Below are 16417 nucleotides of genomic sequence, written 5' to 3'. Positions count from 1 at the left end.
CTTAGTTAAGTTTAGGTTAGGTTAGGTTAGGCTAGGCGGCTTGGAAGCATATATACGTGAGTGACCAGAGGGACACTCAGTGGAATGCATCTTTCCGACAAGGACAACGTAATTTCCAAACCACCCTTAATAATGGGTTAGGTTTTCTCATCACTGATTAGGGTTTCACAAAACGTGTTTTCCGGATCCAGAATCTGTACTACAATCCAGATCGGTCCCTAAACTTAAGTGATTGTTATTTGGAACATGGGCTGTCTACCCACCAAATTTGGTCCATTTTTCTCTTTCAATTTTTGAGTAATGGTACAAACAAACAAACAAGGGTGAAAACACACACTCCTTGACGGAAAGACACGAACATCCTCCAGAAAACAACACACTTAATATCTTATTATTATTATTACGTGTTCTGGCTGCAGTAGTTACTTTTTAATTGTTTTTTTATTTGTACTTGGTAAGGAGAGCAAGAAACTAACAAGAAGTGTATGTGAGTGAGCTGGAGGGAGGAAAGGGAGGAGGAGGCACATGATGAGGTGGAGGGACGGAGTACAGAATTATGAGAGAAGGGTATGTAAGATGGGGAGTGGCCAGTGAAATGGCAGGGGACAGGGCGATATGGAGGCGGTTTGTTTGTGGCCACCCCCTACGGGATTAAGGCATCTGGCAATAGATAGATAGATAGATAGATAGACAGGTAAGGAACTGGAATCATGGTGTACAAGGAGGTAAATAAAAATGGAATACACTGGTTATTCTTTTTCCTTTATTCCAGTAAGTTTCGGATTAAATTGTTTTGGCATCCTTAGCCTCCGTTTTTTATCAGCATCTCCCATTTTCTTCTCAAATTTCATCCTTCTCTCATATTCCATCTCCACCTCTTCTTGACTGGTTTAGGATGGCTGCTGCACCAACGAAGTCACCTTTCCTGCTGCTGCTCACCCGCTGCCAAAGAGCAAGTGCAGAGATGTAATGAGAGAGAGAGAGAGAGAGAGAGAGAGAGAGGTAAATAGAAATGGGATATATATATATATATATATATATATATATATATATATATATATATATATATATATATATATATATATATATATATATATATATTCATCAGCCAATCTTACTTTGCTCCATGAGGAGCGTAGAAGCCCGGGGCTAGGCAGTTAGTCACAACATTTAAGATGAGAATGACCAGCCTCACTCATCCCTGAGTGGCATTACATGAGCAATAAACCCCAATCACCCCTTGGATAAAAACCTTCACCGATTCAATCCGATTGGAGTGCAATAATTACCCTATAAACCACTAGGCACCAAAATTTGGTTATATGGTTACCACCCAGCGTAGTAAATGGTTTCCTAGTGTACAGGAAACCATTTGGCTTGTCACTCAGTGTAGAGTCACCCACAGGCAGAAGGAAGAGGAAAGACTGAAGGAAAGAAAGACAGAAGAGGATGGAGGGAAAGAAGGATGGAGGATATATATATATATATATATATATATATATATATATATATATATATATATATATATATATATATATATATATATACACACACGCACACACACTGAGGTGGTCTAGTCTGTTCACTCTACTTTGGCCAAAAATTGCCATCACTCCATCTTCTAGGCTCGGAGTGTCGTCGGGGGAAGCTCCCTAACACCTCTTCCTTAGCGATTTATTTTTGGACGTGTCTGGTTAATTTCCTTTTGCACGTTATTTATGCAGAGTATTACAGTATCGCTAGGATTTATGTTACAGAGGACATTGTAAAATGCAGAATAAATCGATTAGGAAAAGGAGTTAGGGCGATTCCTTTGCCGACGAGGTTACCGGCCATGATAGATTTACTACTTTATTGCTGCTAGTCACGAGGAAGTGCTATGGAAAGGATGTAGAGCCGTAGCATTGTCTTTTCTGCCACTGAGACAGAAAAGGAAAAATATTGGCCATGGTAAAAGATGTTTAGTAGTAGTAGTAGCAGTAGTAGTAGTAGTTCGTCGACATCAGGATATTCGATCCCATGGCAGCATGTCATCGTGAACTGTCTCTCGAAGCTGCACACAAGAGGAATGAACAAGAAAAGTATAGAAATTATCAAGAAAGGATCCAACATGTGGACCACGGTCGATTCACTGCCCTTGTGTTCACGACATCAGGTGGGATGGGTCCAGGGGCAGTGAGATTCTATTCGAGACTGGCAGAGGTTCTATCTGAGAAAAAACGTCAACCGCAGAGTTCTGTTATGGCCTGGATGAGATGTCGACTGTCATTCTCCCTCGTGAGGTCTGCTCTGCTATGTCTCAGAGGCACAAGATCATCAGCCCTCAGGCCTGTCTCTCTGGCGGGTATGGATTACGAAGCTACAGTGGTCGAGAGTCGCATAGACCAGCGACTCCAATAGTTTAATGTCTTTATTTACACTGTAATATCAATAAATAAATATTAAATAATAATAGTAATAGTAGATGGTTGGTAACCACAGCCGTTGGCGTGCTTGGGGCCAACGGATTGTAATATGAGGGTTAGTGTTAACCTTCACATTACAACTCCAAATGGTGAACTGTATTAGCAAGGTTGGTGCAGATCTTCACAATATAATTCACCAATGGATGGAGGGGATTCATAAAAAAAAAAAAAAAAAAGTAATAGTATTAGTATTAGTAGTAGTAGTAAGTGTAGTAGTAGTAGTAGCAGTAGTAGTAGTAGTAGTAGTAGTAGTAGTAGCAGTAGTAGTAGTATTAGTAGTAGTAGCAGTAGTAGTAGTAGTAGTAGTAGTAGTAGTAGCAGTAGTAGTAGTAGTAGTAGTAGTAGTAGTAGTAGTAGTAGCAGTAGTAGTAGTAGTAGCAGTAGCAGCAGCAGCAGTAGTAGTAGTAGCAGTAGTAGTAGTAGTAGTTGTTGTTGTTGTTGTTGTTGTTGTATCGGTGGTATGGTGGTAGTAGTAGTTGTAGTTGTAGTAGTGGTGGTAGGTGTAGCTGTACTACTGGTGGTAGATGTAATTATAGTAGTAGTAGTAGTAGTAGTAGTAATAGTAGCAGTTGTAGTAGTACAAGTTGTTGTTATTGCATTAGTTGTGGCTGTAGTAGTAGTAATAGTAGTAGTAATTTAGTAGTAGTAGAAGTAATATCACCCACTGATCACTAGCATACACACCACCTAATAATACTTTATAAACACTGTATCAAACACTAAATATAACAACAACTACCACTAACTATACAACAATCTCCTACATACACACCACCAGCATAGCCAGGTGGTATAGAAGTGTGGCATACAAAAACATTTAGGTAGGGAATCTTACACACACCTTAGATGACACTGTAATGTAAACACATCATACATACAGACACACACACAATGACTGTTCTTAAATAACTATAAAACATATTATACATAGAAACTCATCGTATAAATATATAACCAATCACAGTAGATAAGTCTATAATATAATAATAAATAGTACAGTAATAATTAAAACTTTAATTTTAATATATAAAATTAATAAATATAACTTCAATTAAATAACAAATTTAAACATAGTACCCTAGTTTTAAGTACACTATTATTACCAAATACAATAGTAATAAGAGTATTTTTAATATAATATCTATATGATAGGACTAATGTAAACTCCATAAAATTACAAACTAGAACTACTTACTCAACCCTCTCAAAATTCTATTTTGTATTCAAAAGAAATACTAAACAAACCTTGTTAATGCCAATGTGCCTTAGTAAACCAAGGTGCCTCTATCTTACCACACCACAACACACCACAACCACACATCACACATCACGTCACAACACCAACACACACACACGTACACACATTGTCCCAACGCCACACACCACACCACACTCACCCCTATACCACAGAGTCCGAAGACCCAATATCACTAAACTACACACACACACACACACACACACACACACACACACACACACACACACACACACACACACACACACACCACCCTCACCCCTACACTGTAACGCCTGAAGACCCATTACCAGTAAACAAGGCTCCACATTATTGCACCACACCAATTGGCCACCTACTTAACCCTTGAACAAAGAAGCGTTGTTTTACTTCTTATCAAACTTTAGACACATATCATTATCAGTTCAGTCGATTATTAGTATAAGACAGAACAATTAGATATTAACTGATATGCAAAACTAGAGAAAAACGAGCAAACTGCTTCATAACTTAATCATATTATCTACAAAAATAGAAGTAAAACAAGCACATTCTTCACTTATATAAAATCTTAATTTAAAATTTGTATAGTAAAATAGTAGTTCTAGTAACATTATATTTAATTTTCATTTAAAAGTACTACAAAAAGTAGCCAAAGTTATTATTATTAATACTGTACCACAGTATAAAAACTTTAACACCATGGCCACGCCACAGTATTGTTGTCAGTGCTCCAGTAGGCAGCATAAGTGTATCAGGTGCTCATGTGCAACAAACAGGTCACCGTGTACATACTGTAGGATGGGACCTTTCTGTATGAATGTGTTAGGGAATCACAGCCCACCAGAAGCGGCACTTGACCGCTTCCAACATGGCGGGCGACAGATTGGTGACATGGAAATTGATGGGGCGGTCACTGACAATATGCACGATCACACGGACATGCGTGGTGGTGAAAGACCCCGTGGTGAAGCGAGGGATAGGAATGGACGCCAAGATGCGAGAGATATGGAAGCGCGGGGTGGGTTAAATCACCATGGGGAAGTGAATAGTAGTGAAGTTGGGGGTGAGGAACATCATGAGGTTTATAATAGAAATGAAACTCAGGATGAAAACCACCATAGAGGAGTGCATGAAAGAGGGAATCATCTAGGTACTATACGTCCTCAGAACGGTAGTGACACAAACAACGAGGAAGCAGAACAGCCTCACAGGTCTGTGCGAGAAGGTCGTCCCACATACTGGATGGGCAAATCCCGAGAAAATGCAGTAACCTGGGTGAACACCACATATAATGAAATAGTTGGATGGTCCTCAAGTAACCTTTTTGAAACTCCCAAATGCAATGCTACAACTGACATGATCAAGGAAATCACTCGCCTGATAGCCAACTACAATAACACACGCATTGCCTCATTCTCTCTTAAGGTCCTTGCACTAATACCACATCTCTTCCTCAACAAGACCCGCCCAAGAGCTAGCATTGCAGCAAATATGAAGGCCATACAAAGGCGGGTTGAAACATGGAAAAGAGGTGAAATCGACAACCTACTTGAGGAAGCAAGGGCCTTGCAGATGAGAATAAACAACCGAGGCAGAAGAAATCAGAATACCAACGATGTTGCAAGGATTTTTGGCAGCATGATGAGACAGGGGAAGGTCTCGATGGCAACAAGATCCCTGTCAGCTGAATCACCAAACGGAATACTTGACCTGACAGACGAAACAATGCAACAACTAAGAGAAAAACACCCGACTGCACGACAAGCAAGTGCCCAGTCAAAGCTTGACGGCAACTACACTCCTCCCAATCCCATCATATATGACAAGATAACTGGAGATATGGTGTGGCGGAAGGCAGTGTACACACAGGGAGGGGCAGGACCGTCAGGCCTGGATGCAAAATCATGGCGAGTAATCCTCAGTAACATCAAGTTTGGGGATGCGGCAACAGACCTATGTAACACCATTGCCTCACTGGCGAGGAAGCTGGCTTCAAGTCAGTGCAGTAACATCGAAGCACTGACGACTTCCAGACTAATCCCCCTTGATAAGAATCCTGGATGCAGGCCCATCGACGTGGGTGAAGTCTTAAGACGGATTATAGGAAAATGCATCATGGAGGTGGTGAAAGATGATGTGAAGCAGGCAGTTGGCAACCTCCAAGTGTGTGCAGGCCAGCAGGCAGGAGGTGAGGCAGCAGTTCACTCCATGAGGAAAATATCTGGGGAAGAGGACTGTCAGGCAGTATTATTAGTTGATGCCTCAAATGCATTTAATTCCATCAATCGGGAGGCAATGCTGCACAATATCAAGGTTAAATGCCCAGCATTTGCCCAATATGTGGAAAACTCCTACAAAGAACCAGCAGACCTCTACATTGTGGGTAAGACAGCGGCTCACGATGTCAGTGTAATCCAGTCCACAGAAGGAACTACCCAGGGGAACCCCGTTGCCATGGCTATGTACGCCCTGGCGATGACAGTGCTGCAACAACAGATCAAATACGAGACCACCAATGTAAAACAGGTAGCCTATGCAGATGATCTCACGGGTGCTGGCAATGTCAAGGATGTGAGGAAATGGTGGAACCTTGTAACATCTCATGGCCCTGAAATAGGTTACTACCCTAATGCAAGTAAGTCCATCTTGATCGTGAAACCAGCTTACTATCAAGATGCACAGGAAGCATTTACATGCACAAACGTGATAGTGACCAAGGGAGGTCAGAGGCATCTAGGGGCTGTGATTGGAACTAAGGAATTCAAAGACAAATATGTGAGTGATAAGGTAAAGACATGGGTAGAAGAAATTCATACACTATCCAGCCACGTAAAAACAAAACCCCATGCAGCATACAGTGCATTTACCTATGGTGTAAAGCACAAGTGGACCTTCGTGATGAGGACCATACCAGACATCGAGTTGCTGCTACAGCCACTGGAGGATGCAATCAGGGATTCATTCCTCCCATCTCTAACCAATGGCCACATCACCACACCAGAAGAGAGGGACCTTCTAGCACTACCACCCAGGATGGGAGGCCTTGGCATTATAAATCCAGTAGCCGTGGCCAGCTATGAACACAGAAATTCACTCAGGCTCACCGAATCCTTGTCACAGAAGATCTGCACCTAGGTTGAGACGAGTGAAATCGACCACCAAAGGCAGAAAGACATAAAGACACAGATAAGCAAGGAGCGTGAAGCAAGACAAAAAGACCAGCTGCAGCACATAATCGAACATCTAACACCAAACCAGTACAGAAGAGTTGAAATTGCACAGGAGGTTGGGGCATCTAACTGGCTCACAACCGTGCCTCTCATGGCAAAAGGCTTCCACTTCAACAAACAAGAATTTATTGACGCCATAGCCTTGAGATATGGGTGGCCAATAGAGAACCTACCTCAACACTGTGCCTGTGGCACTGCCTTTGATGGAAACCATGCAATGGTATGCAAGAAGAGAGGCTTTGTTTGCATCCGACACGATGAAGTACGCGACCTTACTGCCAAAATGCTGCAGGAAATATGCCATGATGTCACGATTGAGCCAGCTCTGCTACCCCTGGACGGCGAGCACTTCACCCACAGAACAGCAAACACATCAAATGATGCAAGAGTGGATGTCAGTGTTCGAGGTTTCTTGACACGTGGGCAGAGGGCGTTCTTCGACATCAGGATATTCGATCCCATGGCAGCATGTCATCGTGAACTGTCTCTCGAAGCTGCACACAAGAGGAATGAACAAGAAAAATATAGAAATTATCAAGAAAGGATCCAACATGTGGACCACGGTCGATTCACTCCCCTCGTGTTCACAACATCAGGTGGGATGGGTCCAGGGGCAGTGAGATTCTATTCGAGACTGGCAGAGGTTCTTTCTGAGAAGAAACGTCAACCGCAGAGCTCTGTTATGGCCTGGATGAGATGTCGACTGTCATTCTCCCTCGTGAGGTCTGCTCTGCTATGTCTCAGGGGCACAAGATCATCAGCCCTCAGGCCTGTCTCTCTGGCGGGTATGGATTACGAAGCTACAGTGGTCGAGAGTCGCATAGACCAGCGACTCCAATAGTTTAATGTCTTTATTTACACTGTAATATCAATAAATAAATATTAAATAATAATAGTAATAGTAGATGGTTGGTAACCACAGCCGTTGGCGTGCTTGGGGCCAACGGATTGTAATATGAGGGTTAGTGTTAACCTTCACATTACAACTCCAAATGGTGAACTGTATTAGCAAGGTTGGTGCTGATCTTCACAATATAATTCCCAAATGGATGGAGGTGAGTTTTTAAAAAAGTAGAAAAAAAGTAGTAGTAGTAGTAGTAGTAATTGTTGTTGTTGTTGTAGTTGTTGTAATAATAGTAAGTGTAGTTGTAGTACTGGACCTATAGCCCCAGGTTTGTCTAAAATGTGAACCCAGTGGACTGCAGGCTGAAGATGCCCTCCTCTTGCAGTCCTGTATTATTCATTCGGCGGCTGAAAGGGGTTAAGGGACGTTTGCATAACCGGACAGTGGAGTGTTAATTTGTCGTTACAGATATATACAGTAATATGCACTCTATATCCTTTCCAAAGCACTTCTTCGTGACTACCACCGTGTACTGTACATCACCTGTTACAACTCACAGTTCAAGATGGAGAGATGGCAATTTTTCGCCTACAGTCCTTCTACACTAAGCTGACTCAGATTTTCTCCCCATTGCAGTTTATTTCGCGTAGCTCAGTTGCGAATTAGAAATAATATGGATCTAAATCCTTTCCACGGCACTTCTTCGTGACCAGCATCATATTCTAGTGTTGATGTATTATTACAGCTCAGCAGTGGCGAAGGAGAAACGGAATTGTTAGGCAGGTTAAAGACAGTACAGTTAAAGTGGACGGAGTAACATTCAGAAATATATCACTTCACTTTTTAGCCCAGTGGTTCCCAAAGTAGGGGAATTCCCTCCTGGGGGAAATTTGGTCATTCCAGGGAGGGAGGGATAAACAGATAAGGCCAAAATAGCTAGAGTGGCTTTTTTCATGTGTTGTTGGTAATTGATCTTATGCACGTATATTTTATGGCCAAAGGGTTTTTGGCTTTTAATTTGTGCTTTTCAAGAGTGAGGATTGGCGTGTGGGACCTGCTGGTGGCGTGTGGCAACTATTGTATTCCCAGGCAACAACATTGCGCCACTCAGATGGTCCTGCCCGCGCCGCTCAGCTGGCCCTGCCGGGCGGTCATCAGTTTCCTTGATGTAAAGCTGGTTTTTCAGGTAAATGAAGATAAATTAACATTGGAAATGAACAGTGAATTATTAAATAAATTATGTGATGTGTGAGGTAATGGAATACCTTTTTGAGAAATAGGGGAAACCGGTGTGATCTTGAATTTGGCTCTGTCTTGTATTTTGTTTTTCTCTTGGAAGGAACAGTTTTGTGGGCTCATGACCTTTGGTTCCTTCTTCCTCACAAAAAAAAAAAAAAAGTCTCCCGGGGTGATGAATCAGCTAATAAGGCATGGAGAAATGATGTGTGCTAGTTAGAGTAAAATGCTTCATGAATAACAATGTGAAATGCATCATGAATGACTTGGTAACATTTATATAACCTTCGAACAGAAATGAGAATGTGTAAACTTAAAGGAAAGCGGGCATGTAAAAGAAGAACCTTGTACTGTAACTACTGTGATGAATGCTTAAGCAAACCAATTCTTCGTGTAATTTCATGTTCAGAAATATATCACACAGTAAGAAATACTCGTATATTATGTAAGAAAATATGTAAAGTAACTGTGAAATGGTGTACTATACTTCAATAGTAACCAAATGAGTGCCGTGAGGCTTGAGTGAACCCTGAATTATGGATTTTTTTTATTATATCTTATTTTCCATGGTTCTTTTTTTTTTTTTTTTTTTTTTGTTATTTGTACATATCTTGTGATTCTACAACAGTTAGAAAAAATTCAAACTGTTGCAGAGTTGTGGCATACCTGAATAAAACAGTTAGTACAGTCGCGATCCAAAGAACGTATTAAGACCTCGTTCATGCTGGGGGACAGGAAGGCAAGAATGGTCTGGTGTTTGGACAAAGCTCCAAACCCCCTCCCCCCCCTTTCTCCCTCACCTCGTCCCCCAAGTACCACCACGACCTTTGATCGAGACGTTGCTCACTCCTTTGCTTCGCTGTTCGAAGCAGTTCAGGTTTTCATGACTGTGGATTCCAAATTACGTAAAAACATATGAAGAAATTCTGATTGCACAGCAACGGAACAAAAAACATGATGCAAAAAAGGATAAACGTTATACTGGTTGCAAATATAAATTACTGAAGTATTTCCCATAACATTCAAGCTCTCCTATAATTCTGGGTGGTAGAGAATCATGTTGTTGGACAGAAGTCATCCTCAGCGAGATGGAGAGGCGACAAAAAACTGACGAAAAGACGGACATATCTACGTCTTAAAGAGATTCATCAATTTTTTTTTTTTTTTTTTTTCTAAATATCACCAGACACATTTAGTAAGCCCAGGTGATTGTAAACCATTCCAGCGTGGAAAAGAAAACACACAGACAGACACACGTCATTTGAGATTCACGATGATTGCTATTTTACTCTTGCTAAAGACAAACGATTACATCCATCTTCAGAAAGAATTCGCCTCCTACGCAAGACAGACAGGCAGACAGACAAATACAGACTGTGGATGATCGATTCACGTTGACTTATTATATTCTTAGTTCCACCAGATGACGTGATTCAGATGACAGGATAACAGAGCCTTGTAGACGTAGAGGAAGACGTGGAAGGCACATTGGACAACAGAGAGAAGGAAAGACAGAGTTGCAATTATCAGATCACATTGATTGCTATTCCGCTCCTGCTAAAGGCAGACGATTTCATTCAACTTACGTGAGACTAAACTCAGTGGCGCAGCCACGGGGGGGGGGGGGGACACGGGGGCCCGGGCCCCCCTCCCGAAATTTCTACGTGTGTTCGAGAATAGATTGTTAATCTTATAATTATGTCGAATACTTGTTTCATACAGGGTGTAATACTCGGTATATCACATATTTGGAGAACTGAAAGAATATGCATTTTTAAGTAGAAAGTCTTCTATACACATATACCTTTTCAGACTTTACTTTAGGTGTGAGACAGACATTCAAACTTATGCACGGGAAGCCACTGGCGGCAGGGATGAGTGAGGAGATGAGACAAGAAAGGAAGCAAGGCGTGTGTGCCGTTATGCAAAATTTTTATTTTTTATTCATGTTATGACATTTCCTTCAAAATGGAAAACTATTCTACTAATAGGTTTATGTAATCAACCATTTAGGAGTACTTCAGGACATGTAGGCCTACATATAGCAAAACTGGCAAGAAAAATAAACTAGTCTGGCAACGTTTACTGGCCATCAGCGGAGTGTAACTCGCTGATCACCCGCCTGCGCCATCAGTCATCAGTCAACTGTCATCACAACTGTTAAGAAGCTGGGTTGCTGGCCAGATTGTTCTCGATAATTCCCGATGTTTATTTTAGTTCCGGTACGAATCAGAGTTGCCAGGTAGCATGTTGTTTGTGAACTTATTTATTTTGTAAGTTGTACATTTAATTTTTGTGCGTTTGTTCTCAATAATGTTTTACTTATGTGATTGTTAAATTCTGTAATTTAAGTTAAGTTTGTATGCTAAATAATTTAGAGTGTTATGCAGTATAAGAAAACGCTGGCATGTTTTGGATATCCGAGTTGGCAACTGTTCCTTCTAGATTGTAGAATGCACTAGAATATAGGAAGCTTATATAAGGATGGGGAAGAGACTAGGTTCAGTCAGTTTCAGTTCAGTTTGAGTGTAGTTCAGTGTCAGTGCAGTGCAGTTTGTATATTTTCAGTACTTGTGAAAATAGTAAAGTGTTATTGGCAAACAGTGAAGTGTTATTGCAGTTTGTGTATCTTCGGTGCTTGTGAAAATAGTAAAGTGTTATTGGTAAACAGTGAAGTGTTATTGAAGTTTGTTTATCTTCAGAGCTTTTGAAAACAGTAAAGTTTAATTATCTGGAAAATAAAGACAGTGAACTTAAGAAGCCAATCTTTATTTTCGCTTTGGCAGAACTTGTGTGCTGTTCACCGAAAGGCTGCCCATAGGAAGAACAACTGATTAGGCAACGTCCTTCCTATACTGAAGTACTGTTGAAGCCTGTGGCAGTGTGGGACGGGGATATAACACTGGTGTCAGGAATGTGGATTAAATGCTAAAGTGAGTTAAATCTTCGACATAGAGCAATGGGGTGTGCAGACAATGTTCCAATCACGCAGAAGGAGGAAATGTCCCTGGCGACAATCGTGAAGCTATTACAGGCACAGAACGGAGGACAGAAAGAACTCGAAGAACAATTAGAGGTCCAAAGTGTACATTACAGACACAGAATGATGGACAGAAAGAACTCAACGAACAATTACAGGCACAGAATGAAGAATGGAAAGAATGGTATGAACAGCTTCAGGAGGTATTACAGGAGCAACAGAGGGAATTACAACTGAGGATGTAAGGACAGCTGGATACTTTCATGAAGAAAAAGCAGGAAGAGCAGCAGCAGTTGAAGAAAGAGGTATATGTTGAGCTATAGCAGCAGGAGTGTGAGGTAAGTAATTATATGATGGAGTTCAGACAGCATCTAGATGATCAGTAGAAGCATGTAGATGACCATCTGAAGATTAGTGATGGAATAGTGATGGGGTGCAGACAACATGTAGATAGCCAGTCGAAGCATGTAGTGGACCATGTGAAGATAATTAGTCAGAAAATTGAGGTTGTAGAGAAATATTGCACTGCTGAGCCGCAGGTTAGTGTACAGGGAGCATATGAAAAGAATGGACAGTGTATGGTTATTCTTAATGGATCCCAAGCATCTAAAGGCAGCATAACAGGGTTGAATAATCAGAATGTAGCAGACTTAAGTCCTAGACTTAATTATGATGCCCCAGTTTTTAGGCCCCAAACCAGTGAAGTGCAGGGCTATAATGGGGGTACAATTAAAAAGAAACCTTAGGAATTTGATGGTAGAATATCTTGGGAAGCTTACCGTGCACAGTTTGAGTTACTTGTTGATAAGAATGGGTAGGATGATAGGCAGAGGGCAGTGCAGCTTGTTACTAGCCTTAAGGGTGCCGCAGTGGAAATTCTGGGCCAGATGACACTGATGGAGAGGAACAGTTATCAGTCTTTAGTGGAAGTAATGGAGCATAGATAGGGGACCATGTACCAGACTGAGGATTACAGAGCAAGATTCCAGAGCCGTGTACGGGCTCGAGGCGAATCCCTACAGCAGCTTGCTCATGACCTGGAGAGTATGGTATACAAGGTGTACCCCGGAGCAGCACATCACCTGTTGGCTATTCTTCTTAGGGCTCAGTTCATCGATGCTCTTGATAGTGCGGAGTTGAAAGTGCAAGTGGATCAGGCACAACTCAGAAGCATGCAAGAAGCACTAGCCAGGGCTCTAGAATTTGAGTCCTACGTCAGGTCCAGTACATCCACTTTTCAGACTGGTCATTCTGCTGGATTCAAGGCAAGAAAGGCAAAAGTACGTGAAGTGGAAAATTTTGAAGGAAGGTGCTGGTACTGTGAAAAGCCAGGACATAGGAAAGAGGACTGTTGTAAGTGAAAGAGGGAACAGGAGAAGATCAGAGAGAGTTGCTGGTTCCACGGGAAGCCAGGACACAAGAAGGTGGATTGTTACAAATGGAAGAAGGAGCAAGAATGGAACAGTGAAAGGAAACCTACGATTGCAACAAATGGGTGTTGGACGTGTGGCAGAGTGGGACACTTCAGCTATGAGTATCCAAATGAGAAGGATGAGGATAAGCAGAAGGCTGGTGACAAGAGTCAACAACTAGCCAGTTATTTCCAAGAAGCCCCACCACTGAGGAGATGCAGGAGAACCTTGATGAATACCTGTAGTGTGCAAGAAAATGGAAGAACAGATGGCAAGCTGTGTAGTAGGAATGGGAATCTTAGCAAGAAATGCTGCCATACTGTAGTGACAGGGCCGGTGTTAGATGAAGAAAACCTGACGAGGATGCAGATTTACAACCAGTGCTTGAGTGGCTGCAGTGTAGTACAGTGCAATCATCATGGGAAGAGGTTTCTAGATTCAGCCCTGTGACCAAGAGCTACTGGAGTCAGTGGGACCTTCTTGATTTGAACAATGGACTACTGGAACATCAGTGGGAGACACCCAATGGCCTCAGCAAGTATTGGCAACTGGTGGTCCCGAAGAAGATGAGGTCCGAGATCTTGGATGAGTCCCATTACCAGATCATGAGTGGGCACCTGGGAGTGAAGAAAACTCTAAGTCGGCTGTGACAGAGGTTTTACTGGATTGGCATACAGGATAATGTTGAAGAGTGGTGTCAGGCCTGTGATGAATGCTGTGCTAAGGGACCCAAGAAACATGGTTGTGCCCCTCTTCAGCAGTGCCAGATGGGTGCACCGATGGAAAGAGTTGCGGTGGACATTCCTGGATCTCTGCCACTCTCTGAATGAGGGAACTGGTATATATGTGTCGCCATGGACTACTTCACAAAGTGCCCAGAAGCCTATGCTATCCCCAATCAAGAGGTTGCAACTGTTGCTCAGGTGTTGGTTGACCAGTTTTTCTGTCGCTTTGGGGATGCTACACAAGCTACATTCAGACCAGGGTAGAAACTTAGGGGCTGCTGTGTCCCGTGAATGCTGCAAGTTGCTGGGGAAGAAGAAAACCAGAATGACCCCACTAAGGGAACAGTCAGATGCGATTGTGGAGAAATTAAACTGGACCCTGGGACAAGAACTGGCCAAGTACTGCATAGAGGGACAAACAGAATGGGACCAGAAATTACCTGCATTGTTGAAGCCATATTGGTCTGCATCCCATAAGTGTACCGGCTACACACCTGCAAAGCTTATATTGGGCCATGAGTTATGCATACCCGTTGACCTGTTAATGGGAGGACCACCTGGTGAAGAGCTGCCTACAGACACCTCCAGCTATGCGAATCATCTTTAGGAAAGGCAGGCTGAGGTACATCATCAAGTGCGAGGAGCCCTTAACTTTTCAGGAGAGTTGATGAAGTGCAAGTATAAGACCAAGGCAAGTGACTGTCCCTTCTTCCTCAGTGGAAGAAGGGACAGTCACTGAAGCTGCAGAGCCCATGGGACGGGCCTTACTATGTGCAGAACTGCCTATCAGATGTAATGTATCGGATATGGGGAGGCAGGAAGTCTCGCGCAAAGGTGGTACACGTGAGCCGTCTGCGGCAGTACCATGGGCCAGGACAGTACAGCTGAGATGGCCCTGTGGAATCGTGCTCACCCGCAGCCGAGGATGTTGAGGAGGACCAAGGAGCTGAAGTGCAAGAGGATGGTGACAGTTTCCCAAGGGAAGAAGTGGATCAGGAAGGGGACCAAGACATTCCAGGAGGAGTGGACTGTATGGACGACCAGAAGCAGCATTGGAGACCTGATAAGTTGAAGGATTAATTTATGTATAGTTAGATGCTTCATTAGGATTAAGGTTTATGTTTGTATATATTGTGTAGTTTTGTTGGGACGACAAAGAACTAGGGGAGGGGGGTAGTGTTAAGAAGCTGAATTGTTAGCTAGATTATTCCCTAGAATTCCTGATGTTTATCATAGTTCCGGAATGAGTCAGAGTTGCCAGTTAGCCCGTTGTTTGTGAGCATCGTTATTTTGTAAGTTGTACATCAATTTTTGTGCCTTTTTCTCAGTAATGTTTTATTTATGTCATTGTTAAATTCTGTAATTTATTTGTTTGCTAAATAATTTACAATGTTATGCAGTGTAAGAAAACTCTGGCATGTTTTGGATATCTCTGAGTAGGCAACTGTTGCATCTCCTAGAATGTAGAACACTCTAGAATATAGGAAGCTTATATATTAATGGAGAAGAGACTAGTGTAGGTTCAGTCAGTTTGAGTTTAGTTTGAGTGTAGTTCAGTGTCAGTGCAGTGCAGTTTGTACTGTATATATTCAGTACTATTGCAAATAGTAAAATGTTACTGGCAAACAGTGAAATGTCTTTGCAGTTTGTGTGTCATCGTTTCTTTCGAAAATAGTAGTGTTATTGGCAAGCAGTGATGTGTTATTGCAGTTTGTATCTTCGGTGCTTGTTAAAACAGTGAAATGAAGTAGGCAAGCCTTAAGTGTAATTATCTGGAAAATCAAAATAGTGGACTTTAGTAGCCGGTGTTTATTTACGATGCCTGAGCTGATGCTGTGTACTGTACAGCAAAAGGCTGCCTCTGTAAAGAACAACTCACCGGGCAACGTATTTCCTATACTAAACTACTGCTGCTGAAGCCTGTGGGGGTGTGGGAAGGGGATGTAACATTACAGCTCGTGTTACACCAGTCAAAACAACTCGCTCATTATGGTACATCCACGCTGTACTGCGGCACGAGCTGAAAATACGTACATCGTGGGTTTCCTGGGATCACTGCAGGAAGAAACGGAAGCAGCCGCAGCAATCATGTTTACGGGACTTTATGAGTTCAAGTTTTAAAAGGTCAGTTTATGTTTAGCAAATGCATTACACTGTAGAGGATATTATTACTGGCATGTATCATTGGTGTCATTTCCCAGAGTTCTAGGCACTGTAACAACCCAGCCAACATTTCCATATGAGTGACATATGGGTGTTATATGGGACAACCTATATGCACATAGGTC

The 16417-nt window shown here is 42.2% G+C and overlaps 1 protein-coding gene across 1 annotated transcript in view; it reads right to left on the bottom strand.

The window, feature by feature from the left end:
* Positions 1–771: 771 nt before the first annotated feature.
* The window catches only part of LOC145395438 (uncharacterized), a 79272-nt gene continuing 63626 nt past the window's right edge, over positions 772–16417 (bottom strand). Inside the window, exon 4 of the mRNA XM_080269042.1 lies at positions 772–942. The gene's annotated coding sequence lies outside the window, so the exon portion shown is untranslated. The remainder of the gene's footprint in view (positions 943–16417) is intronic.

This window comes from Coenobita brevimanus, chromosome 31 (assembly GCF_032717465.1).
Source record: "Coenobita brevimanus isolate Jiangsu-jjx chromosome 31, ASM3271746v2, whole genome shotgun sequence".
NCBI classification, from domain to species: domain Eukaryota; kingdom Metazoa; phylum Arthropoda; class Malacostraca; order Decapoda; family Coenobitidae; genus Coenobita; species Coenobita brevimanus.
This window is presented reverse-complemented; position numbering and strand designations above follow the sequence as displayed.